The sequence below is a fragment of the Mixophyes fleayi genome, chromosome 10 (genome assembly GCF_038048845.1).
Source record: "Mixophyes fleayi isolate aMixFle1 chromosome 10, aMixFle1.hap1, whole genome shotgun sequence".
NCBI lineage: Eukaryota > Metazoa > Chordata > Amphibia > Anura > Limnodynastidae > Mixophyes > Mixophyes fleayi.
In genome coordinates this window covers 102,184,662-102,211,915 of record NC_134411.1, presented here as the reverse complement: position 1 = coordinate 102,211,915, position 27,254 = coordinate 102,184,662, and the positions used below count along the sequence as shown (strand labels likewise).

Sequence of the window (27,254 nt, the reverse complement as noted above, 5' to 3'; positions counted from 1 at the left end):
TATTGTCGGCCAGATTTAAAATGGCAATTTAATTAAAGGCAGATATTGTCTTTAATCAATTTACCACCCTAAATCTAGCCGGCAATATTGTTGAAAATCGGTGATTTGCCAGAATCGCACTTTGTTACATTTAACCCCTTCTTTTGCTCACAGTCAGTTTGACTGTCATTTGACTCAATATACAGACAGCTTAACTTATAATAATTGATAAAATGTAATACAAAACAATGAGTTAAAGCAAAGTTTAGAAAATCAGCATTTTTTGGAAAATGATAATGAAACCAATTGGATTACATGAGAACCTGACACAGATTTGGGTGGGTTCTATCAGTATCTAGAGCAACATGGTGCCCAGTTCAATCACTGTCCTCTGTTAGCGACACTATGTAGCTCCCAAGCAGAATTATTCTCCTTTAATGATGACGCCTGGAATTTGTACACATACACAGAGGCAATAACAGCTGTGTCACCCGGATAACGTCAGGGTGATAAAAGTAAAAAGAGAAATAATATCTTCAAAATATGAACAAAAAGTTACTTTAAAGTATCTTCATAAATACTGCGAGGTTCAAAGCACAGATATAAATCTCTGCGGGATCACAGCAGTGTGAGAAATACTAATCATGTAACTGTCCTGTCCTCAGCAGCAGCCTTATAATATCAGTTACTATAACTCAGAACATGTATTATAAGTAATATTATTTATTTAGTACATGTTCTACTGCATCTGTGTCTTCTTTTACAATCACAGTGTGTCTGCTTAACTCATATTAATAATATCTTCGTATATATCTTCCCTGACTATATTGTGCTTACATCGTGTTACTGTTGTAATCTAGTGCATTGTATGATGCCAGATATTAAAATAAATTCCCCCCATACAGCATTGGATGATTCTTTGTATGTTTCATTGAAAATTCACTCTCATGCACTCTGACACACCCACTGACATACACTAATACACACAGTATTAACGGTATTTACTCGCAGGATTACCGTATTAACGTTAATATTCTTTGAGCGCAGGATTTTCGGCGATCCCGCCGTCAATTGAATACCCCCCTTTGTGTCACTAATACACACTGACACATTCTCTCATACACACACAGTAATACACACTGACACATTCTCTCATACACACACAGTAATACACACTGACACATTCTCTCATACACACACAGTAATACACACTGACACATTCTCTCACACACATAGTAATACACACTGACACATTCTCTCATACATACACACACACAGTAATACACACTGATACACACAGTAATACACACTGATACATTCTCTCACACTGACCTTTTCCTGCAGTGCTGCCTCCAGCTTCCTCAATGGCAGTCTGGGTAGGAGGTGTCTGTGCTTTGATTGGCTGAGTGATTGTGTCAGCCAATCAGAGCACAGCTGCTCTGATTGGCTGAGTGACTGTGTCAGCCAATCAGAACACAGCAGAGGCGGCGAGCAGGAAGCTGCTCCATCTGTGGTGACCGCACTCTGAGGGGGCGGGGCCACCAGCAGTGGGGCCCTCAGGGATCTCCTTGGGGCCCCGCGGGGCCAGTCTGCTCTTCTGGAGTCTGGTAATCAGCAGTAGGCAGGTAAGGGAAATGTGTCACCTGTACACAGCAGTGTTTGTAGCATGAATCAGTGTTCAGCCAATCACTTCACTAGGAACCAGTGACATCACTGAGGCAACCTGATAGGCTGCGCTCCCACTAATACAACATGGCTGCCTCCACTGGCTGCACTTTAATGGATTTAAAAAAACAAATAACCTGTATGTTATGAGTGTTATAATTTTTGCATTAGTAATTTTTATATAGCAAAACTTTTGCACTTTCTTCACCTTTGTTGCTAATATGACAATAGAGCCTCAGGGCTAGATTTACTAAGCTGCGGGTTTGGAAAAAGTGGGGCTGTTGCCTATAGCAACCAATCATATTCTGTTAGAATCTGATTGGTTGCTATAGGCAACATCTCCACTTTTTCAAACCCGCAGCTTAGTAAATCTAGGCCTTCGTGTTTAAACAAATATGTTAATTGTAACCAAATTCCATACCCTGAAGCTGCTGATGCTGCAATCTCAGTTACATAATTAGTAAACATTTAGCTTTATTATTTTAATACCAGCACTGTTATTAATCAGTTAATCAGCGTCATTTTTATTTTGTTTTTAAATAGTTTAACCACAAACCTTCTTCTTGTACATAGTGGGGCTGGACTACTGTTTAGAGGGCAGGTGGGGGCATTTTGTAATTCTTAATTACAATTTTAAAATTATTAATTAAAAATATATATTTTTAAGAACTAAATGTGCAAACTGAGCATCCAAAATTGACACTGTGGAGGGAGCTGACCATAGACAGAGACATTGCTACAGCAAACCGCCCCCCCCCAGCAGGAGCTATTTTCAAGTGGGCGGGGGGAAAGGGGGCATTTAGAATGGTGCTATTTTCTCAGGACATGGGCATCTGGGTATATGCAAACCCTAAACACAAAATTAAATATGAGACACTGAGATCTGGACCTGCTTCTGGTTAGCTAGCCATGCTGGGACATGTAGTTCTACAGCAGCAGGTGACCTCTGCTCTAGCTCCCCTGCCGCAGATTGTGTTCCTCCGGCCGTGCAGCCGAGATTGTCCTAGGTTTATATTATCCGTAGACACGAGTTCTGCTTACACTTCATTCATATTATGAAACAATACACCGGATCCAGAGATTCTCTGCTGTGTTTATCCAGAAAAGAAAGATATGTTAGAATAGTAAACAGACTGAAGAGCCTGTATAAGATAATATAATATAATATTGACACCATTCCTGTGATTTAGCCACTGACAGAGTAATTACTCTTATATGTGGTTACATATTGCAATAAATAACGGACAAATCTCTATATTAGCAACTGCTTAACCTGTAATTTGCATGCAAAACGCAAAGCCACTTTATTAACTATTTAGACACTTTTGATAGTCACTGAGTTCATATTTCTGACAAAGAAACATCCGCATTGCAGACAATCTATGGAAACCATTAGATTGTAAGCCTCTGTGGGCAGCATCCTCACACCCATGATCTCTTTATATAAGTATTACTTACCGACAGCCATCTGTCCTTACTGACACGTAATTCATGTACTAAATGTACCAAAAAGTGCAGCCCGAGGAATCATGTTGTCCAGGAGATGAGAATAGAGACTGGAAACCATTGGATGTAGTCAGCGACTAATTAATACGGTGTTACCGCTGATTGGCCGCAGGTCACTACCCCTTTCGAAGCAACCTGGCTCTTGGTCCTTTTGTGCGGAGGGCCCATTGGCCAGCTTTGTGTGGGCACGTCATTGTCGAGTCCAGAAGGGGAGTAGTCACTCTGCCACCAAAATTTAGCACCGGTCAATCGTAAGGGATTATATCCCGGGACCGGATGTTTGGTTTTGTAGATAGTTTTAGCGAACAGCTCTAGTCTCGCTGCCAACATGTATATATATTTTATTTGCAAATAAAACTGTGACCTGTCCCTAAATTTAATCTTGTGGCCATGTGGTTATTTATGATATTAATACAGTAATATAAATATGAGCATTTGAAGCAGGTTTAGTGCATGAAAAGAGGGACATCAACACTATGCAGTTTAAGGAGAGTAGCCGTATCCGAATGATTATAACCACAACTATCCGCCGCAGGACGTTTTTGCTCTGAATTGCATTGGCTGTGTAGCAAAAATGTTACAGAACAGGAACTAGCTTTGTACAGTAACAGCGACTCTATAATGGGGTCTGACAATTGTGACCTGCGATGGTCCGATATGAGCCACAGGGTCACTGCAGGTTCCCGTTCACTGGGGAATGTCTGATATCCAGGGATTAGATTCTGCTCTGTGTGATTAAGTCTCGGAGTTGTAACAGTGGCATATGGGATAATGTGTTTCTGAGTTGACTTTGGCAAAATTTCCTCAATGAGTAAACTCTTTCCTAGAGACGTTTCTTGTGCTTTCCTAATGTAATAAGGCAACTAAAATAGAAATCAGGATTATTTTAGTATCCTGCTGTTCCCGTAGCTATGATCAAAGCTCGGTTTAGAGTTCATTTGGACGAGGATCAATACAAACAAAAACTCTGTTCGGATCCAAGATGACCACACTTAAACTGCCTAGAAAATGTCTTGTTTGCTTAAGTTTGTTTTCCAGCTTAAATTTATGTGCAGATAGGTGGAATTTGCAGTGGATCTGACTTAATCGTGTTGCAGGATATATGATTCCTGTTACCTTAAGAACTGGAAACGCGTTGATAAAACTGGAGGCGCAGGTGGCAGAGCGACAGTTCAAAATTATTTACATAACTCTATTTCCCAACACTGCCACTGGCAGCCCCCTCCTCAACACATTTTTTTTAGCAGAGCTCCTCACAGTGGACCTGATTCATAATCTCCAGCCCCCTCCTTCATAATTTGATGCAGTTGCATTTTACAAAAGAGGTCGGAACTTGTGCGCAGTTCCGACCGTATTCAAGTCCAAACGTCCAAGACACGGTTCGATTTGAATCTGGATGTAACGTTGGATACACACAGCAGAGTGCAATAAATGTACTGGCGGTGCAGTACAAGGTCACGTTTGAATGCATTAATAAAAAATATTATTAAATAGATGAATAACTTTTAACAGTATAATCATTACTAAAATAGGGATATTAAAAATATGTATATTTGTGTTACATTAAATACATAAATCAAGATGTTTTCAATGCGTAGTGTACATACGATACATTTGTATAATCTCTGTTACTTGCATGCACACGTGGTGTGCTAGCTAGTGGCACGCATGTGTGTAGTTATTAATACAAAGACTATATTGTGTAGTCATCACTATCAGTCGGACCCTTCACCTGCTCTGTAGCTGGTAATAATAATACAACTACAACCAGGAGTACTTACGAGAACAAGGGGCAAATGCAGGATTTGTAGAGAGGAGTTTCCCTGCCACGCCACCAGTGGGCGTGGCCAACATGCATGGGGCGTGGCTATAATTTTAGACAGTGATTGGCTGCTCTCCAACTCTTCCTATCCCCATCATATACATGGGCAATGCTGCGTGTACTACTGTTAGGGGCACACAGCTCTCCCTTTTCGAGCAGAGCCGTGTGAAGTGGGACATACCTCCCAACTGTCCCTACAATCAGGACAAAGTCCTGACTGAGTGTGTCAGAACCGTTGGCAGACAGTCCTGTTCTCTCCGACCTGTTGAGGAGAGATGGCTGTGAACAGTGCAGACAGAAACGATCTGCACACAAGCTGGTCCCGGGGAAGGGTCCAGCCACCTCAAGAATACAGTACCCCAGGCTGGGAGGGGGGTTTCCAGGCACTAGGAAACCACCACCCCCACCTCGGTTTGCCTATGGAGAAACCCAGGACTTGAATCAGCCGCATCTGCATCGGATCGTACTTACTGTGCATTGCCTGTGTTCATCCGGCCTTTCCCTCCAACATCCCGCCTCACAGGTCGCAGGCATTGTCTGTTTCGGAGCATGCACAGAGCGATTCATGCAAGATACGGCACTCAAACAGACTTATATCCAACATCAGCCCAGTAGCTGTAGGATGCAGTACCGGATGGTCCCGTTTGTACGTGTGAGCTTATAATTTACTTGTTTTATTTCTGCAGCTTCTGGAGAACTGGTGTAACAGGTCCAATCCCCAAATTTGCTTTCTGCGTGGATATGACATTTAGATTAATGAGTTTAGGAATTATTCACTGAATAAACCACGAGCGTAAATGAGTCTTGTTCACCTCTTTTCCTGATGAGTAATCTGTGACACTCTAAAGTCTGCGGTCACGTAACCTCTACGCACAAAGATTTACATAAACTGAGGCAGAAATCCTGGATGTACCAATGATGGAGAGACGGACACCGGATCCTGTTATCTGAACCTTCTCTGCAGGGTCCGTAGCACAGATCAGCTCAGTTTGTGGTTATTGGAATTAATAAAATAATATCATCTCTCATCCAACCCCTCCAGGCCCCAACTTATATGAGAATCACTACAATCCTATAGATTGTAAGCTTTGTCGGTTAAGACTCGGCTTAATGTACTATTGTGTTTGTTACCAATTGTAAAGCAATGTTGTCGTCATATAAATAAATGTTATTTATGATATTAATAATAATCACTATAGCTGAGAAATGACAGGACAGGTTCAATCCCTCCGATCAGAGATCTGTCCTTCTCTGACCATCTTCATTTGCTGCCCGTTTTTTGGAGCTGCAGGGCCTTCATCATCATCATCATCATTTATTTATATAGCGCCAGCAGATTCCGTAGCGCTTTACAATTGGGAACAAACAGTAATAAAACAATACTGGGTAATACAGACAGAGAGGTAAGAGGGCCCTGCTCACAAGCTTACAATCTATACAATAATACAGACTATATAACATAACTCCCACTGTTTTGCTAGACCGGGGGAGCGTTTCCTTGTAATAACGTCATCCCTGTTAATGGATTTACTCCGTACAAGGTCTACAGTGACAGCTGTCACCTAATCGTACTGCAAAACCCACTAGGAGCCATAGTGTTAAAAACGTCACAAAAAATAATTATAAGCTTATGTGCCACTCTAAATATATATATATATGTGTGTGTGTGTGTATATATATATGTTTGAAAGCCAGTATACCAAGGCAGCTTAACTTATAGGACTTTGATTACAACGTTCTTGTGAAGATGATTACAACACACGGCTCTTTTTTTAGCCACTCTGGGCTTCATAAGGCTCTTAGTTGTATCCTCCAAAAGGCTTAAAGACGGGAAGTCTGATACACATAGGAGAAAATACTCCCCCAATGCTCACTGCTCTATTTCAAATGTCACTAGCTGGAAAAAGTTACTGATACTTCTGCGTGTGTGTGTTTATATCTATATATATATATATATATATATATATATATATATATATATATATATATATATACTCTGTATATGTGTGTGTTTCGCTGGTAGCTCTATTATATAAAGTAACTAGTATTTTGGGGTGTTCTGGTCTTATAGCGGGTTTCTCCTCGTACCCTTTCACATTCCATCTACACATCCTCCCCCCTCCTTCCCCTCTTTTCCTCTTTTAAGATACATTTGAAATGTTGTTTCAGTAACTCTGAACGTGGACATTTCTCCTGGAATATTCCTGGCTCGTCTGCATTTGTAGCTGCAAAGAAAATAAGTCAGTTAATGTCCTTCATTTCCACAAGAAAATAGATCCCTTGCTCCAAGTCTAAGCGTACTAAGTAGCCATGTGGAACACAAATGTCAGAACAGCGGGAAAGTTCAGTGACTGCGGAGGATACATCAAGGCTCTGGTGTAATGGAATATATACACACTGTACAAATTCTCCCTCTTTCTTTCTTGCTTTCTGGCAGGAAAAACACATCGCTGGAGGAAGTGTCACCAGCACATTTACGTCATTACAATGGGCTCTTTTTTTTTTTAATGACTTTAGCATTATCCTGACCCCTCTCGGACTGACAGGAGGGAACTGGGCCAGGCGGCAACGAATCTCTCCGTTCCAGGAACGGACTGGGGAACACAGAACAGTTTGACGACAGATAAAAAAAGAACAACTTGGCCCATTCACAGCTTCTTTCCAAACTTCAGAACATGTGTCCCTCTTGGGTCTGTCTTTCGAACTATCTCTACATAAGGCAGAGGAGCATGCGTGTTCTGGTTCATGTGCCCAGTGTACCACCATAATGGTTGGGTTGCTACCATATGAATCCCTGCAGCAGTTTGAGGCCTGGCCAGCCCTGAGCCCAACAGATTTGGGCTTCCACAACCCTCACAGTGGGACCCCTTGTAGGCAGCCTGTCTGCTTCCTCTCCCAAGATGTGGGGGGGTGGCAGTCTGGAGAGAATGAAAAAAGAGGTGGCTGGAGAGAACAGAAGGGGCGCTGTCTGTTAAATTTGCACTGGGCCCCACAATTTGTGGCGGTAGCCCTGCACACACTGGTACGCTGGAGCCTTTGCTTGGCAGGGGGGCATCACAGCATTGCTGGACCCTCTTCACCTCTGGGCCCGGTTGAATCTTTGTAGTCTCACCACTGGCAGCCATTGCCAGGTAACAGTTGTGACTTGTGGTTGAACTGTGTGCACTATTTCAATGTAGTTTCAGACCAGATAGGTTAAAAGATAACTCCACTGAATACTGGAAATTCCGATTTGGGTGGACGTTCACAAATTAAATATAAATCCAAAATATTACGCACCTGGAGCCTGGTGAGCCACCTGGACTGATGGTTCCCTGGCATCTTCCTCCAGCAAAGCTGCCTTTATGAGAAAAGACTGGTGAGGAGCGTACCCCAATGTCTGCCACAGTCCACGGTTCCTCTCCCAGCTCTACAGTAGACTATTACCACACAGGCAGCCGTTGTCGATGGAAGAGTGAGGTTATATTTCCCTGACCACAGAAGATGCCTACTTAGTTAAATTGCCTGATTAGCAGGTTGATGGTATGCTACTGCAGATATTTTGACATAATAACAGCTTCTTTCTTCAAAGCGTTACTTATATATATCATAGATGAATTCTGAATGCCACCCAAGTGTATCGATCTTGAGAAAAGTACATATTGTACATTTGTAACTTACAATTAAAAAAATGATTCTTTGTGTCAACTGAGCGCTGCTAATATCCAGCAGAAAGAAAGAAGGCGCTGGTCAAACTCAGGACAAAGGGCGGAATGTTACATTGTATCACTGTAAGAATCACATGACCATGTCTGGCAATGTTACTGCATGAATCATACATCAACATATCACAGACCAGCCAGCTTCACTGATGTAGGAGGGTGGGCAGTGATGGGGAAGTGGGGTTTGTGGATGGAAACTGGGGGCCTTCAAATCCATGTCATGGCAATAATGCTTCATACAAGTCCAGATGTTCTGAGGAGGAAATATTGCTGGCAGTAAAAGAGTTAAATGCAGATATATAAGAGTCCTGCTCAATGGTGACTATACATTCTTTGTAGAGCTCTGTTTGATGAATTAAAGGACATTTGCACCTTTAAAAAAAATCTTTTTATTTTGACTATTAGGCCAATACATACAGATGTTACAATACAGTATGGTGCTGTGAGCTTTAGTTTACCGGATACAGCAACGTATCGGCTCCCTGTGTTGTAATAGTGTTTAGTTTGAGTCCCTCTCAGATTCAAACACTATCTCCTCCAATCATACCGCAGTCAGCTTGGTGATGATACACAAAAGAGAAAAGATAAAGAAGTGTTACATTGTAGCGCACAAATGATGAACAATCAGAATTTTACTCAATGTGGCTTTTAGTAGTTTTAAACACACAACTTTATTCATAGTAATTAATTAAAAAACGTACATTAAAAATGGCCTCTATATAATGATATTTATCTTATCACACTAATAAGAAAAATATCATTATATTGAGACTACCAATGTACGGTTTTAAATTCACTACACCTCACTCATTTCAATAATTCACTGAGATAATATTTTTATTTAGATAATAACAGTTTACATTTTTATAAATATAAATACTAGTTGTGTTTTTAAAATTATTGAAAGCCACATTTAGTAAAATTATGATTGTTTATTGTTTGTCTGCCACAATGTAACACTTGTTTTTTTTCTTTCTTTCGTGCATCTATCTATGCTGGTTAAAGTGGCAGCCCCTCTCCTATAATTATTTATTATGTTTATAAATAAATGGACAGAATATTTACCATCAGTATATTACTGAGGTTTGGGAGCTAACAGAAACAATCACATTTGTTTATATCATTCTATTGGGGTGTCCTCATCCTTTGTCGGCTTGGTGGTGATGTCCCAGGGGAGAGGCAGATACTGCATTGTATGATTGTACATGTAGTTTTCTGCCACAATCATTGCACACAGAGCTGTGATGTCACAGAATTTTGCCTTTTCCACTTTTTAAAAAAATATATTACTGGGATTGACAGAAAAATCTGCAAACGTATTTTGTGAAGACACAATAATCAAATAAAAACATAGAAGCATTTATTGGTCAAATATTACCTAAATTACAGATATTATTTACAGATAAAATTATCTTTTAGTAAGAGTTCTGCTTTGTCTCCCAGATACGTCCTTTTGTATTACTAAAAAACAAACATCTCTTAAAACGTGTTTACTGTACATTCAATTATTATGAATAATTCTTTAATGACAGAACCTTCAAATGATCTACAATTAAAACAAGTATCAAAAATGGCAGCTCAGAAGTCCAACTATCTTCCTGGTTTATGAAATATCTGGATGATTGTAAATGTAGCAGTACACCAGAGAATTATTATGATTATTATTATTATTATTATTATTATTATTATTATTATTATGTTTAAATGACTGATACAAGTGTAACTTTTTGCAGACCTGCAGGTTTCATGCACAGTATATATCTGCAGTAAATCATGCGATACGTCTGGGTAGATGGACCAAATACGAGATAAACCTGGGTATTCACAGTGCATTAAAGTAATCCTATCTGTGCATAAAGATTCAGGACACTCAAGTGTGATAAATAGTCCCCCTAACCTCAATGTCATTACCATAATATTGGGTCAATGTTTTTAATACATCCTCTATTTCATTTACTACGCAGATAGGGCAGGTGGCCAGGAGCGGAGGGTGATATATGCTCCATCTCTCAGTGAGAGTAAATAGATTTCTGTTCAGTGTAAACACAGAGAATCTCCTCCACAACACCCATAAAACTTGAGAAAATGCCCAGTCAGCAGCAGCAGAGAGCAGACTCTGCACCCACCAGGCCGGGTGTATGTACCAGGTGGTCCTTGTCAGACCCCCGGATTTATGCTGTCTCTCCCCTCTTGGGCTCTGTCTATTTAGCTAGTGGGAGTTTGGCAGCTTAAAGGTCACAGAAACACCAGTCACTGGAGTTAAGCAGCAGAAATGCCTTTATAAGGCTAAACCTTCATGTAGACTAGAGCGTGCGCTGTAGATTGTAAGAACACTGGCCGAATGGACTCCTTAGTTATATCTGGTATATGTTATAATCACATAGCCGTGGGCTGAGTCCTGTTAGGCCGTTAATAATCACGGCGTAAGCGGCATCTTCTGCGCCAGGCTTGCGCCCATGGGTATAACGTGTACCGGGCAACAATTCACACAGTTTATTTTTAGAGAAGTTTTATAACCAACTGTGGTTTGTGATGATCAAAGTGTTTGTATTCTTTTTTTTTTTTGTGCAATTAAAGCATAAGACAGGCCTGACTAACCTGTGTGAAACTACAAGTCCCAGCATACCTTGCCAGCTATTAGCAGTCTATCTACTGGCAAAACATGCTGGGACTTGTAGTTTCACAGCACCTGGAGAGACGCAGGATGATCGCCAGGTCTGCATAATGCTTTTCCATAGAGAATCCCGGCTTACCACCGCCATACACAGAACGGTAGCTGGTGGAGCAAGTGGTGACAATAATACATTGATATATTGTATGTCATAAATACACAGTAATTAGCAATATATTGTTTCATGATTTATTGATCAATATTAAGTCACTCGTCTCACGTCTTTTACTTGTAGTAAAACTTCGTTAGGGACCGATTTAGGCATGGGGCTAATTTTGCCTGTTAATGTAATTAATAGATGCCTTGCTTGTTGTATCAGAGCTGACCTTAGTGTAGAGGGCAGGTGTAGAACCTGTCTATATTTCCAGTCTTGTGCAACGTTTCTAACTTTAAAACATTTTGCAAATGACTTCCGTAAAGACAAATCTGGCCCAATTGGTGTTTTATGACAATATTGGGGTGGGGTCAGGACCAGATAGCTCTTAAATATGACAGAGAGCAGGCAATGAGGCGTCAGACAGAATACCATACACCTATGTTTAGTATAAATATTAGTATTTTATTCCCCTGCATTAAGCACAATCCTAGGTCCTAGGTGACCCATGTTTTTTAGGCAGAGGCCTGCGGTATTCACAGTGATGCCCTGTCTCTGCTTCACAGGATTTGCAATGGTGAATCTACCACCGTCAAACAGAGCGTCAGGGCCCCATAGCCTCGGAACTCTCTACATCAGCAGAAGTACTATCAGATATAGATATATATATATATATATATATATATATATATATATGGAACTAAATACTGGCAGAGCTCAAGCAAGGTCAACAAAGGTCCTTCCCCCCTCTGCCACCCTGAAGGGGATAAGATTTGCGTTGTATAAAATCTCTGCAGAGCATCGTCTTTGTGTCAGCGATGCGATGTTATGTGAGGACACTGATTTTATTGGTCTGTAATAGAGAGCACTTACTATCATTGCACAGTTTATCACGTCCATTTACTGAGAGGGAAGACCCCCTCCCTGCTCTGCCCTGCCAAAAATATCTGCATCTTAACACTGTACAGTTTCTAGTTTGGAAACGTCAAATACATTAAATCCAGGGATTAGCCTCAGAAAAGAGTAATGGTCTGTGTGAGTGATCCCAGTCCGCTTATCTGCGGAATTCTGCAGGACTGGGGGTCTGCGCGGCACAGGGCAGAGGGGTACAGAGCAGCTGGCACAACTCGGGAAAGGGAGCAAGGGGCAGAGAATACAGAGAGAAGACTGATTGTGGGGCACAGAGGCCATGGGGAAATTCAAATGACCGCGGGTTTTACTTTTACACAGCGTTAAGTCATTTTAACGCGGTTTTCACTCATTTTAGAGCGGGTTTACTTTACCCGATATTCAGTTAAATTTTTAACGCAGCGTTTTTTTGCACAAACGGTCCAATCGCGGACAAGTACAAGATTCATTGAAAGTATAGGAAGGGAGGGAGGGAGAAACGTTAAAAGCTATTCAATTGTTTGTTAACGCGGCGCGGTAAACTGTCAAATCTCCAGTTTTATCTCACACCTCTCATGGCTGTGCAAAAAATTCAAAACATAAGAAAACTATTTGAAATCATGTAATAATGTAAAAAAAGAAAGATAAATTATGTTTAGCAGTAATGTATAACATGAAAAAGGTGATTTTTTTTTTTTTCTTTTTACAAAAAGCATGTAAAAAAAATTTCATAAAAATAATAAACACACTAATCACTAATTAATATATGTATGTTATATGTATGTACTAATGTGTTTTGTCACAGTATAGATGATTGTATAGTAAAAAAAAGTAAAATAAAAAAAATATAGTAAAAAAAAGTACTGTATGTAGATATTATAAAATAGAAAGGTTGTGTAATGCAATAAAATGTATGGCAATGCATTTTTTTAATTATAGATGACCGCGTTAAAGCCTCCCCTTCACTCCCCCAAAAATTTGCAAGCACCAATGATTAACGGACAGGGGCTGTCTTACCTGTTTTAGAATTGAATTGCACGATTTGTTACGCAACGGTAGCTAAAAACGGTCGTGCCAGGGGGTATTTTTTTTTTTTTTTTATACCAGCGGAAATAAAAAAAAGAACCGTGCTCAGTTGAATCCCCCCAATGAATACTGCTGACCAGGTGAAATAAGAACTGTATATGGGCTCGTAGGATATAAAATTATTAAGCAATTATTTATTTATTTTTTTCCAATTTGTTGGCCGTTGTTTCCTAGTGCCGGTGGCATTTTATGCAAATGAGAAGACTAGAAAGGATCACCATGGTGAATCAGACAGATACGTATTCTATGTTATTCTATGTTACGGTTTTCAAGAAAACGAAACAGAAAATGAAACAGAACATACGTTACTCATTGCTATGCATTTACCATCCAATAGTCTAATATGTCCTAAAACAGTTACTGTGCACCCAGTGTGGGCACCATTCTGTATCCAATGCCTTCTGCACCGTTACTTTACTAGGAGAACTAGGTGGTTGGTACAGACTAGAGATGAGCTTATATGTGGCGATATTCTGGGCAAGCTGTGTATAGTGCGGGAGGAGCGGAGGAACAAAGTACCAACAATACGATCGTCAAACTTCACAACACTTTGCGCAACACAATTGTCAAGTTTGGCCTTTGCGTCACCATTCTGCCCTGTACTTGTACATGCGCTTTTTATGTAACGTGCAGTCTATAAGAATAGTTTTTCTATATTATATTATATTTTGAGATTATATATATATATATATATATATATAATTTTTTGGGATACAATTTCTGTTTTGCTTTAACATATAACGCGCGCTGGGAAGAACATTGTAAAAGTCAACAAATGCATGTTGGCTTTATATAGTTATTAAATATATACACATACAATTGTGCCAGTGTACAGACGCTGTTGGGCAGATACTCAAGAGGATAACGACTGCCTGAGTGGCCAATATCTGCTATAGATGCATAATTGTTAATGCATATGTTTAGCAAATATTAATATTTACAGTGTAGAGCAATGTTCTGCAAATGTCTAGAAAGTTCAGTAATGTAATAATCTGCAGAATATATCACTATGTATCTGTCAGGGGGTAGATGGAACAGAGCAATGTTCTGCAGATCTTTAGAGAGGTCAGTAATGTCATAATCTGCAGAATATATCACTATGTATATGTCAGGGGGTAGATGGAACAGAGCAATGTTCTGCAGATCTTTAGAGAGGTCAGTAATGTAATAATCTGCAGAATATATCACTTTGTATCTGTCAGGGGGTAGATGGAACAGAGCAATGTTCTGCAGATCTCTAGAGAGGTCAGTAATGTAATAATCTGCAGAATATATCACTATGTATCTGTCAGGGGGTAGATGGAACAGAGCAATGTTCTGCAGATCTCTAGAGAGGTCAGTAATGTAATAATCTGCAGAATATATCACTATGTATCTGTCGGGGTTAGATGGGACAGAGCAATGTTCTGCAGATCTCTAGAGAGGTCAGTAATGTAATAATCTGCAGAATATATCACTATGTATCTGTCGGGGTTAGATGGGACAGAGCAATGTTCTGCAGATCTCTAGAGAGGTCAGTAATGTAATAATCTGCAGAATATATCACTATGTATCTGTCAGGAGGTAGATGGGACAGAGCAATGTTCTGCAGATCTCTAGAGAGGTCAGTAATGTAATAATCTGCAGAATATATCACTATGTATCTGTCAGGGGGTAGATGGAACAGAGCAATGTTCTGCAGATCACTTGAGAAGTATGAGACCAATCACTGGCAGGTTTCAGATTAGATGTCTGGTGAGCTTGTGCGGCTGGTATGAGTGATTGGCTGGCATGTTTGTCAGTAATGTATAGGTTTTACTATACAGTAAAAGTCCACACAGACTATATGCCTTTCATGTGTCCTGCTAGGTTCTTGGGTGTGCTGTTACTTGTGGTTCTTCTGGTGCTCTGACTCCTGATCTTTCCTTTTATCTTCTTGTCGTGACCTTGTCTTTGGATTTGGCCCATCCTCCTGGGCGATGTTTCAGTACTGACTGTTGCTGCCCTCAGCTTGGCCCTGCCGTTGCTCCTGGACATTGCCCCACTGACTGGTGATATAACCGGCTGGACATTGACCGTACGTTCTGTGTCTCTGGGCCGGCCGGGGCTGTTCATGCGCCCCCCGGGCAGACAGCTGACAGAGCATCGTCTCGTTACGTCTGCGCCTGGTAAATCACTGTCCGAGCGCCCAGCATACCTGTGACAGTGTGAGACCCACCGCACACCTACCAGCTATAAGTTACCTGGTCACGTATCACCAAAGGTGCTACCAGCTCTACCGAAGAGCTGGGCTGCCCAGAGTCTACTTACCCCCTCCTAATAACACCCTTTCAATGCCACATGCACCAATGGCTAGTGCCCGCTGCACCGGTGAACGGGACATACTTCCCAACTTATCATCCCGCGGGAGAGAGACCTCAGATCAGGACAGTCTCCCCTAATTGGGGCCTGGAAAGCAGACTCCTAATTGCATGGAGCAGTTATTTTGGCGTCCCATATAATAAGACTCCTGGGAGGTAACCTGCGCAGACTTGTTTTATCTCTGGGGTTCCTAGGTCTGGTACCCTAAATCCCTCATCAGTATATCCCTGTTCGCTTTATGACAAAGGTGGTTGCTAAAACTGATGCGGACACTTGTTGTTTATCATTAGAGACGTGACCAGAGGTCAGTAAATTAAGAATCAGTAAATGTTCCGTACACTCGATACAAAGGAACTAAGAGTTTCTAGATGGTACAAGTGTATATGCCACATTCAGTACCTGGAAGATAAATCTCCTCTCTGCCCCATATACCAGACATACCAGCTCTTCACTTAATCCCCAGTGTGACATTGTACCATGTTCTACGTCTCTGTGACGGCTCTTCCTAACATGACTTCAGCGGCGTGCACGGCAGACAGTAGACTGTTCAGGCGCTGTAAATCGCTGCCCAAGAAGCTTACAGCCTAAATAATGTCAGGAAACGTTAAGTCCTAGGCGACCCATGTTTAAAACAAACCATGGACGTATACATTGAAGTTTATGCACATATTCTAAATAAGTTCATTTACAAGGGACACTGCACAGCGTAACTGAGCTGCAGAGCTGAATATCTTGTTTCTATGTCTGTGCCCGGTTATAGAGCAGACACATTATAGCCTTTTAGTGGAAGGGTGAAAGGTCAATCTCTTGGCCAAACAGTCTCCAGAGATTGACCGGCTCAGCCTTTGGCAAACTGGACGGTTTCACCTATGGGCTGATGTTGGCCAAAGGTTACTGCCGGTCACTCTCCAGCTCAGTGTAGCACTTAATGTCCTCCGGATGTGGCAGCACGATGCCACCTGGGTATGAGCAATGACCAGAGAGAGGTTCTGAGCATTTATCATCAGCAACAATCTACATTACCACTTATAGTAACATTAATAAATATAAATATATTTGCTATGGATAATATCATGTGTGTATGCATAATATTTATTACTCTTTATTTACGATCATATTATGCAGTGCTGTACAGAGAATATTTAATCATTCAAAAGATAATAGCTGGAGTTATGGTTTAGTGACCCCACAGAGTTATTAAGCTCCACATTTACACAACCAAGGAGCACAAGATAAGAGGTTCACAGTAAGCAAACCAAAAATCCACATCATGACCGGTGAAATGAGTGCAGCCCGTCTGTCCCAGACTGTCCTGTGTCCCTCTATAGCTGCATGCGGGTCAGTGATGCGGTATATCAGCCAAAAACAGATAAAACTAATGTACTGATAGGAATCGGATGGTCTGAGATTATTTCTGTCATTCTGCAGCCAATGCACAAAGTGCAACAGATAAGATGTAATTATCTGAGTGAAGAGCGATTTTATTGTGCAACGATCAGATGCAGGCGCTACACAACTTGTTATATGACGTCCTAAACACCCACATTCATTACCCTGTGTCTATTGCACTGTGTATTATATTGTTAAGCAACTAGCAAAAATTGAAGATGAAGATAAAGACGAGGAAATGAGAGCGCAGCCTCTGCTGTATCGCTGGACGTTGTGAAGGTGACGACCGCGTTATAATCTGTTTACACGCAGCATCGGACGTGCCAGGATTACGCTCTATGGCGCCGCTCCATACTTACTGCAACTGGTGTCACAAATGCAGCTTGGTAGATTTATCAAACCTTCTGAAAAGGAAAAGTGGAGGTGGGCAGCACAATGGCTCAGTGGTTAGCACTTCTGCCTCACAGCACTGGGGTCATGAGTTCAATTCCTGACCATGGCCTTATCTGTGTGGAGTTTGTATGTTCTCCCGTGTTTGCGTGGGTTTCTTCCGGGTGCTCCGGTTTCCTTCCACACTCCAAAAACATACTGGTAGGTTAATTGGTTGCTATCAAAATTGACCTTAGTGTGTGTGTGTGTGTGTGTGTGTGTGTGTGTGTTAGGGAATTTAGACTGTAAGCCCCAATGGGGCAGGGACTGATGCGAACGAGTTCTCTGTACAGTGCTGCGGAATTAGTGGCGCTATATAAATAAATGGTGATGATGATGATGATGTGTTTCCCACAGCAACCAATCAGATTCCAATTATCACTTTCTAGAATGTCCCAGATAAATTATAGCCAGATTCTGAAGGTTTGATAAATCTACCTCTGATAAGAACTTCTTTAATGACTTTAATGAGCCTTTTCCTACAACCTCTTAGAGATGTTGCTGATGGGGTTCATCTATATCCGTGATATGATGACGGCATTAATCTGTTAACCTGTGGATGTGAAGGGGTTAATCCAGCAGCACAGGAAGCCGCTTCATTTTCTGAGAATTCAGCCCCCCCCCCACCCCCAAACTCCAAGCTTGTTCCCAGATAGATGTGAGATGCAAACATCTGTCTGTAGATTGCTCCGATAAAGGGAAACTCGCAGGTTCCCGCAGATCACATTTCCTCATCTCTCAGAAATGAGAGGTTTGGATATCCGCCATCTAGAGGAGCCTGCGTTCCCCTAATATCAGGATAGATCTGATGTAATCGGCCCAGAGATCTGCTGCAGCTCGGGGCTGTTTACACTCCCTTATAGCTGGTGTCGCTGTAATGATTTAGGCTTGTGAGCCGTCTACGGCCGAGGTCAGAGCCTCTTGGGACAGAATGAGCTGTCAGTCAGGGTTCTAGTCCATGAAAGTGACAATAATGGGGAGAGACTTTAAGTAGCCAGAAATGTAGCGGATGACTCGACCTTCCACCGGTCTGTAATACTCAGTCTGTCGCTCTAACATAGAAATGACCGTCTATTGGTAGGAAGTTGGAAACGATGTAGAAGTTTACAGTCGTTCTCATTTACATTTATGCAGATTTCATATTTTGAACACGCAACAGAAGATGGGATGAAAAGTTCAGTGTTCTGGTCGTTCCCGGCTGTGTGAATACAGCAAGTTTTATTTCCAATCTCTATTCATCTAAAATAAGGTCATAAGTTTAACAAGGAAGAAAATCTGTATAAAAAAGCCACAATTATAGGAAAATCCCACCTCCTGTTCCATCTTACGTAATCTGAGGGGTTCCATCCTTTGGTGACCCCAATGTTCTCCTCTGCAGAGGTCCCCGATTTGGAGTTGGCCACAAACCCAGCCTTATACTGAGCCCACCTCCCGTGGTCCTGTCATTGCCTGGCTGTAGCTTGCACATGAAGGGTCTTATTCACTAAGGTATCGATACTGAGCGCAATGTGCGATTGTTTCAGAACGCACCGAATTCAGCCCAGATTCAACAAGGAGTAGATCTGAAGACACTTTCGCGGATGAATACGGGTCTAGGTCCGCTCTGCTGTACTACATAGGACTCTGCAGGATACGTCCAACACCTATGTGGGATAAACATTCTCAAAAACACGCATAGACAATACAAATATTGGATTAATGTCACTGGTAATAATATAGGGATTAATGACAAAACATTAAAAAAATAAAAGGATTTTATTACACTTTTTCCCCAAGAAATACATTTATTAGGATGACCTTAATGATACTGAACAGAAAATACTTGTTTACAGTTCCCTAATTACACACACTTGTTGTAGGGTACATACTCAGCCGTCATCATTAATAATCGGGAAATGGTAAGCAATATCCCTATCATCATCATCATCATCATCATTTATTTATATAGCGCCACTAATTCCGCAGCGCTGTACAGAGAACTCACTCACATCAGTCCCTGCCCCATTGGAGCTTACAGTCTAAATTCCCTAATATAGACACACACTCACACAGACAGACAAAGAGGGAGATAGACAGACAGGGAGACAGACAGACAGAGACTAGGGTCAATTTTTGATAGCAGCCAATTAACCTATGAGTATGTTTTTTGGAGTGTGGGAGGAAACCGGAGCACCCGGAGGAAACCCACGCAAACACAGGGAGAACATACAAACTCCACACAGATAATGCCATGGTTGGGAATTGAACTCATGACCCCAGTGCTGTGAGGCAGAAGTGCTAACCACTAGGCCACTGTGCTGCCTTAGATCCTATTAAACTCCTAGGACTAATACTTTTGATCCTCCTAATCAGGACAGCTGGAAGGTTTGGATATTAATGTATGATTTATTTCTTTTAGGAGCAAATTCCACAGCAGAGACAACCATCTTTAGCTTTCAGCTTCATGTCAAATTAATATTTAGTTGGCACCACATTATGTTTCAGTTTATAAGGCAGTGAATTTAATGTTACATGTTTTCTGACGGAGGTAACTGTAAATAGAGACCAAGCTTTGGGCAGCTCAATGGCCTAGTGGTTAGCACTTCTGCCTCACAGCATTGGGGTCATGAGTTCGATTCCCAACCATGGCCTTATCTGTGTGAAGTTTGATTGTTCTCCTTGTGTTTGCGTGGGTTTCTTCCGGGTGCTCCGGTTTCCTCTCACACTTCAAAAAGCATACTAGTAGGTCAATTGGCTGCTATCAAAATTGACTGTGTCTGTCTCTCTCTCTGTCTGTCTGCCTGTGAGTGAGTGTGTGTGTTAGGGAATTTAGACTGTAAGCTCCAATGGGGCAGGGACTGATGTGAATGAGTTCTCTGTACAGCGCTGCGAAATTAGTGGCACTATATAAATAAATGATGATGATAAGCTGCAGTTGTTTTGGATTGTTTCGCAAAAGAAAATAATAATCACCTAATCAATCTATGTCGCTTATCTTATGTGATGCATATTGTGTCATAAATGTGGTATGTAGCATTGTAACTTACGAGGACTGTACTTGGTGAATAACAGTCAATAATAATGTGGATAGTGGGAAATATTACTTACTCATTAATGCACTGCAAAGTGTGAGCTGAAAGGAGACACATGCAGTTGTCCAATCTGATTACCTGAGGGATAGATCAGACAAATGGCCCCATCGAGGGACTGATTCATTAAGGAACGTGGCGAATTTAGGACATTTTCACTTTGCGCAAAAACAAGACTTGCGACAAACTACACAATACATGTCACACACACATGACACTTCCGACTGCCTACGATTTGAAGGGTGGGGACGGGGAGGACTAATGTACAGTAAGGGGGTGCCGAGGCAGAGCGCACACAGCAGCGTCCGATTCAAGACACGGACATCTCTAAGGTAGGTGATCATCAGTCGTATCACTGGCAGCAGCTACAGGTCGGGTGTAAGTGCCGAGTGATAGTGATGTCGGCTGTGTGTGTGTGTGTAGAACATGTGTCCAGTTAGGAGCAATTGTAAAAAGTAATTTTGTATACAGAACGCATTGAGGACGTCCCAATAAATGTATTTACTTTTTTTTAACAAAGTGGTTTTTTTTATCCATTGTCTTTTCTTAATGGTTATATTATTAACAGGTGACAATCATTAAATCCTTTTTCTTTTCCTGTGCATTGTGCTGGGACTTTCTATTCCCCCTATGTATTGTACGTATCCAGCGGTGCGTTGTGTCTGTCTCAGCCGTATACGCAGAGCGGCCCTAGTCCCTTATTCTTCAGATCTGCTTGTAGCTGAATATGGGCGTGCGTGTGCCCGAGTTACGGGAGTTTTTCTAAAAGGTGCAATTTATGTTCTTTTTGTTTTACTTGAGGCCCATGATGTTTCCTACTGTTACCGGGCTCTCTCCGCACCTACATTGGTGCCTGATACACTATAAAATTCTTCTACTAACATACAAGGCCATCAACAAAACTGCACCAACATACATCTCCTCTCTTGTCTCAAAATATCTCCCAACTGGACACCTCCGTTCTGCACAAGATCTGCGTCTCTCTTCCACTCTCATCACTTCCTCCCATTCCCGGTTACAGGACTTTTTCCTTGGAATGTCCTCCTTTGTACAACAGATGTATGATTACCTAATTTGCGTCATTTGGCTCCCCTCCCCTATTATACAATATCAATTTGGCCTATTATAGCAGGGGGCGTGGCCAGGATGACACAATTAGCTCAACCCCCACCCACTTCAAAGCAGGGAGGATTCGGGAGGTTACCCTGATCTCCCAGAGGTCCGGGAGTGCTCCCAAAAATTTAGGAGTAGGCAACTATGAACAAAACGTCCCCCCCAACCCCCTCTACACAGTGTTTTGGAACAATAAAACATAATCGTGGGAGTGTACACAACGATATCGGACCTATCAGTCTTTATTGTGTGACAGTTGATTTGAAAAACCTGCAGTGTGTAACCAGCTTTACTCCTATTTTCCCACAGATTGTAAGTTTCTGAGCACGCACCTCTATCTGTTAATACCCAAGTGGAGATCTACTAAAGTGTAGTTATGGTTTTTTGCGGTTTTATGTGTTGTTTGCAAACCGTGAGACTTATTAAAGGCAAAATCGTTGCATCCAACCACGTGATTGCAGAGCCCCAGTTGTGACCCCAATTTTTACACATGTAACGAACACAAATCATGCAATCTGCGGGTTTGCAAATTAAACCGCTAGAAAAATGAATTTTACTGATGTGCTGTAAATGTTTAAATGTGTTACTGGATTATGGGGGCAATAAGAATTTATGATGGAGCGGGGGCACCATTCATAGTGCACACTTGAGATATCTTTCCCTAAGGAGGGGGGGGCTGCATTAATGGCAACCAGCCGAGACTGCGAGCGCTGATGTTTCGATCACCTTTAGGAGGGGGAGGGAGGAGCCTTTTTCATTTTTGAAATATATTTTAACCATTTTTTTTACACTGGTCATTAGGGATTGTTGCTCCAGGGGTCCCGCACCTGCAATAGATTCCCCCCGGACAGATATATATGTAGCTCTTTCAACCTCTAACTTTATAGCCTATGCTATAGTCTCCCTACTTTTACATGCCCCCTCCCTGGTTCTGCCTCTCCAGACATATGGGGGCGCAAACATACACAGATTTGGTGCGCATGTGTAGTAGGAAAATGCGTATTTTATGCTAACAAACCAACTCTAATCATACCTCCCAAAGTGTCTGTCACCAGCGGATCTCTGCCCAGGGTCCCCTCCTGGACTCCAGGTAACCTGCGGGGGTGAGTAATAATGCTTTCATACTGCCGCCCCGGCAATATCCCGGGTTTTTCAAGCCGGGTTTTTGCCGGGGCTCGGAGCGTCCCAGCTCAGAAACACCATTCATACTGCACCTTGGACCCGGGAATTTCCCGGGTTGACCCCATTCATACTGCACAAGTCTGTGCCCTGGCAATTTGTGGGAGTCATCACCAGAGCAGTTTTCATTGGCTGAAAAATGGTGATACACAATAATGAATAAAGGATACCTCCAATTGGCTTATATATTTAGTCGTACTAGTCTAGGAGGGCTTTCTAAAAGGCATAAAGAGACTGGGAAACATATATTTAAGGGAAGGTTGAAGGAGCTTTTAAAGCTAGGCATTGCATATTTCAATGATTACCCCAAAAGACTAGACTTCTAGATGGAAAATTAATGGCCTCTTTTTGGCAAGCATAAAATGAATGAGAAATGCCTAATTCCAAATCCTCCAGAGACAGGCAGACAACCAATCAGCTTGTTTTCTGTGCAACCCGGGTTGAAAAACCCGGGTTGCACCATTCATAGTGCAGGCAACCCGGGTCCGACCCAGGAATTACCCCTCGATAAATTCCGGGTTGAAGACCCGGGATTTTTGACTTGTACCATTCATACTGCACCAAGACCCGGGTCGTTTGAGCTCGCCCCGGCAAAAACCCGGGATTTTGGTGCAGTATAAATGAGGTATAAGTGTCTGTTCATATCTGCGGCCAGGAGTGAGGTGGGCACAATACTGCCCGTGACACAAGTGTGGAGGATAAAGAGGAGACCACCCAGTGCGCCCAGAGATGTACAAAGGTAATTATTTATTGCACCTGAGCTGAACATTATAATCCTTTGTGAAGAGAAGGGGGGTGTATGACAGACAGGGCGAGTTTTGTTTTTTTAGCTTAAAACAATAAATAAATAGAATTCGGCCTATCCCAGCATGCACAGCTCCACAGGAAATAAGGTTGCGTGTTACAAGAACCCCCCGCACTTCTATTCGGACGTCTCTCATTAATCTTGCTCGGAGTGCCTCGCACAGTTCTGGAATGTCAGCAGCTGTGAGCGGCCAAGGAAAGTTCCGTCCAGAGCTTTCGCTGCTTCCAAGACGAAGCCTCGTTCATTACGCAAGGCAGCTGCGGACCCCCAGAGATAGATGTGGTCGCTGCCTAGATAGATTGTGCTCAGGAGCAGGAGGAGTCCGTGAGTCTGAGCCTGAGGCATCTCCAGGAGGAGGCGGCTGCGGCGTGTGTGCAGATGTAAAACACATGAGGGGGACAGTACACAGACGTTATTATTATCCTGTATATAGCGCCAATCATGTTACGCAGCGCTGTACGGAGACATGCACAGGAGCGGGGCCCTTAGGACGGCGCTGGAAGTCCACATGACAATAGTGATGAGCGCAACAACACTGCAGAATATTCTCCTCAATTCCACATCTCGCTGCGGAATTCCACACGTTTCTCTTGGAATTTGGCCTTTAGTGCCTATTCCGCTGGAAATTCACTATTGTTATTATTTTATAATTTCTAGTTTGCCTCAACTTCTCCCATATTATACCCAAACCCACTCTCCCGGGAAAGTTCGGGAGACTACCGAATTCCGGGTAGGTGTTCCAGACTCCCTGGAGACCAGGGCATTCTCCCGCATCCTGCTCACTTTCTAGTGAAGTATGGGAGACTCCATGACTTGATTTGCGGGGAATCGCGTAGTTTTGGCCCTGCCCCCTGCAGAAATATGATACTTTTGTGTCAGTGCCTCACAGGGCAAAATGCCGTAAATCACAGCGCCATACCCCCTTCCATCCCCACACTTCACCTCCCGAAGGGCAAAGAGTAAAGAGTTGGAATGTATGATTGTACCTCAGCCACACCGCGGAGATAGGTGAACTCAAACAGTCTGTGATCTGAGTTCTATTTATTGACTATAAATTCAGAATTTGCAGTACGGAACTTCAAACCTCAAATTCAGATCTGTGCACAATTTAGGCGAAACTTTCCTTATCTCCACAACATTCTAAAAAAAACAAAAAACTATATGTATCTTACCTATAGACTTATATCTCAACTTTAAATAACTGGGAAATTAATTAGGAACTATCTTTCACTTTTATGATATTAATAAAAAATTTATTTATGGGACAATGTTCCATTACTGTAAAGTGTAGACGCACCAAATCCTCAGGCTGCCATCTGTGTGACGTCTGTATGTTCTCCCCGTGTTTGCGCTTGTTTCCTCTGAGTGCTCCGGTTTCCTCCCACAGTTCAGGAACATATTAGTAGGATAATTGGATTTTGAAGAAATTGTCCCAGGTGTGTATATGCCTGGGATAGGGAATTAGATTGTAAGCTCCACTTGGCCAGGGAATGTGAGCGAATAAACTGATTGTAGGTGGCTCTCTGTAATGTTAGTATCATATAAATACAACAAGTTAACCCGTGCATGATACTCATGCATTCTAGTCAAATCAAGCTACTTAAGGTCTTAAAAAGGTTCTTGTCATGCATTTGGGCCTAGCCCAGGCCTCCTCAGGGGAAGAGCGTTACTTCCCGACGCAAGCGGCCTTTTTAATGTGTGTTCATGAGGTAAAATTACCTCACAAAAATTAGTTTGACCCCTCAACTCGTAAATTTAGCCTTTACTACCCCTCCCACGGGGGGAAGGGGGGATGATGGAAGTTAACTGACTTGACTATTTTAATTTTTTTGTCAAATAATGTCAGTATACCAAATTTCAGGTCAATTGGATGAGCCCTTTCTGAGAAAATAGTTTTTTCCACACACACACACACACACACACACACTAACGCACGCCTCTACACATGTGTGTTCATGAGGTAAAATTACCTCACGAAAATGAGTTTGAGCCCTACCAAATTTCAGCCCTTTTTGAATTTTTTTCCCCACACACACTAAGAATTTAGTAGGTCAGTGTATAACTCCGCCCAGCAGGTGGCGCTGCAACTTGTTTGTTTTTTTTCACACACACACACACAGACAGACAGACGCCACTAAGCATTTATATATTAGATATGATAATAATAATGTGTTTGTGAAATGTTTATATAGTTTAGTAAATCTACCCCCAGATGTCATCCAATTTTCCCACCTAAAAGTAACAGCCAGTGTCTGGTCTATTTCGTGCATATATGAAAGCTGTTTCTAACCTACATACTTGTGTGGTGAGCTCCTCCCCATTCACATTCTCTCCCTTATTTTGTGGATATAATGCATCTTACCCATTATTGCTGCAGAGAAGCTGCTGAGTATCAGTTTTTTAACTGTAACACAGCAGAGAAAGAATATAAAAATGTTCTCGTCACCTTATTATCAACTGTGGAGGATACAATTAATAACATAAAATCATCAGCCGCCATCTACTTTATCTAATCCAGGTAAATAGTTTAAAATCACTCATCAAGCTCCTGACAACATATTTTTTCTAATGTCCCACTAAGGATTTAGATTATTAGAAATCTGACAATGGAGAAAGGAGCCAACAGGTCACGGAACAGGGGGGTGGGGGATATCCTGCGGTCTCCTGATAGATTTGGGGAAATGTACAAACTCCCTCTCCTAATGCCTGAGAGGTTAGCACACAGCACGCCAAGCTGCAGTCACTGTAGCTGGAACACAGACCAGCTCCTAAGAGTTTTGCCTCTTTAAGTCCCCGAAAAGGAAGCCACAGTCATTTTTCAGCCGGTTAAATGCCAAGATTGAAATGCACTGACTCACACACTTCATACACTTTCCTGGCTTATTGTGAGCGTTTTAGGAGTGATTTCCTTGCCAGGACCAGCAGTTTTTTTTTCCTGCTTGAACCCACGTTAGATCTGTCGACCTTTATACATGAGGTCATAGAATATTGTTCCAGTCCTTCAGTAAAAAAAAAAGTGCATTTATGCAAGGAAAATAATTCTTGTTTGTCTGCTAAATAGGACGCACTTCTGTGCCCTCAGGACTGGGGCTGTCATGGACTTCCAATTAAATCGCAAAAAAGTGTAAAACCCCTTAGGAGATGATCAGATCTCCCTACGTCTGATTTATTATACGTTGCATTGCGGAAGACTTTCATAAATCATGGTATAAGACAAGTGGTAGCATAAGAGACAGACTGGCAGAGAGAGCGGGCACAGGCTGGTCTTGTCTTGGGTAAAATGTGGGCAAACGTTTCCTAAGTTGTAACCATATGAAATGGAAACATGACCATTCCTGGTATGCAGGACAATGCGCTCTTTGTCCTTCTCTAAGACCTTTGACCTCTTCCGCCTGGTGCAGGTTTTCCTAATGTGGCTATGAAATTTCAGAGCCGTTTTTGTGTCTCCGATGCCATTATGCGTGCCTTGCTCTGGTTTGCTAGATTTGCACTTAAAGGTGGCGTTTGTGCCTGAAAGAC

The 27,254-nt window shown here is 42.0% G+C and overlaps 1 long non-coding RNA gene across 2 annotated transcripts in view; it reads left to right on the top strand.

The window, feature by feature from the left end:
* The first annotated feature begins 1,483 nt into the window (after positions 1 to 1,483).
* LOC142104586 (uncharacterized) overlaps positions 1,484 to 27,254 on the top strand; it is a 165,314-nt gene continuing 139,543 nt past the window's right edge. For both annotated transcript variants that reach the window (XR_012679605.1, XR_012679604.1), the window contains exon 1: positions 1,484 to 1,604. This is a non-coding gene — a long non-coding RNA (uncharacterized LOC142104586). The remainder of the gene's footprint in view (positions 1,605 to 27,254) is intronic.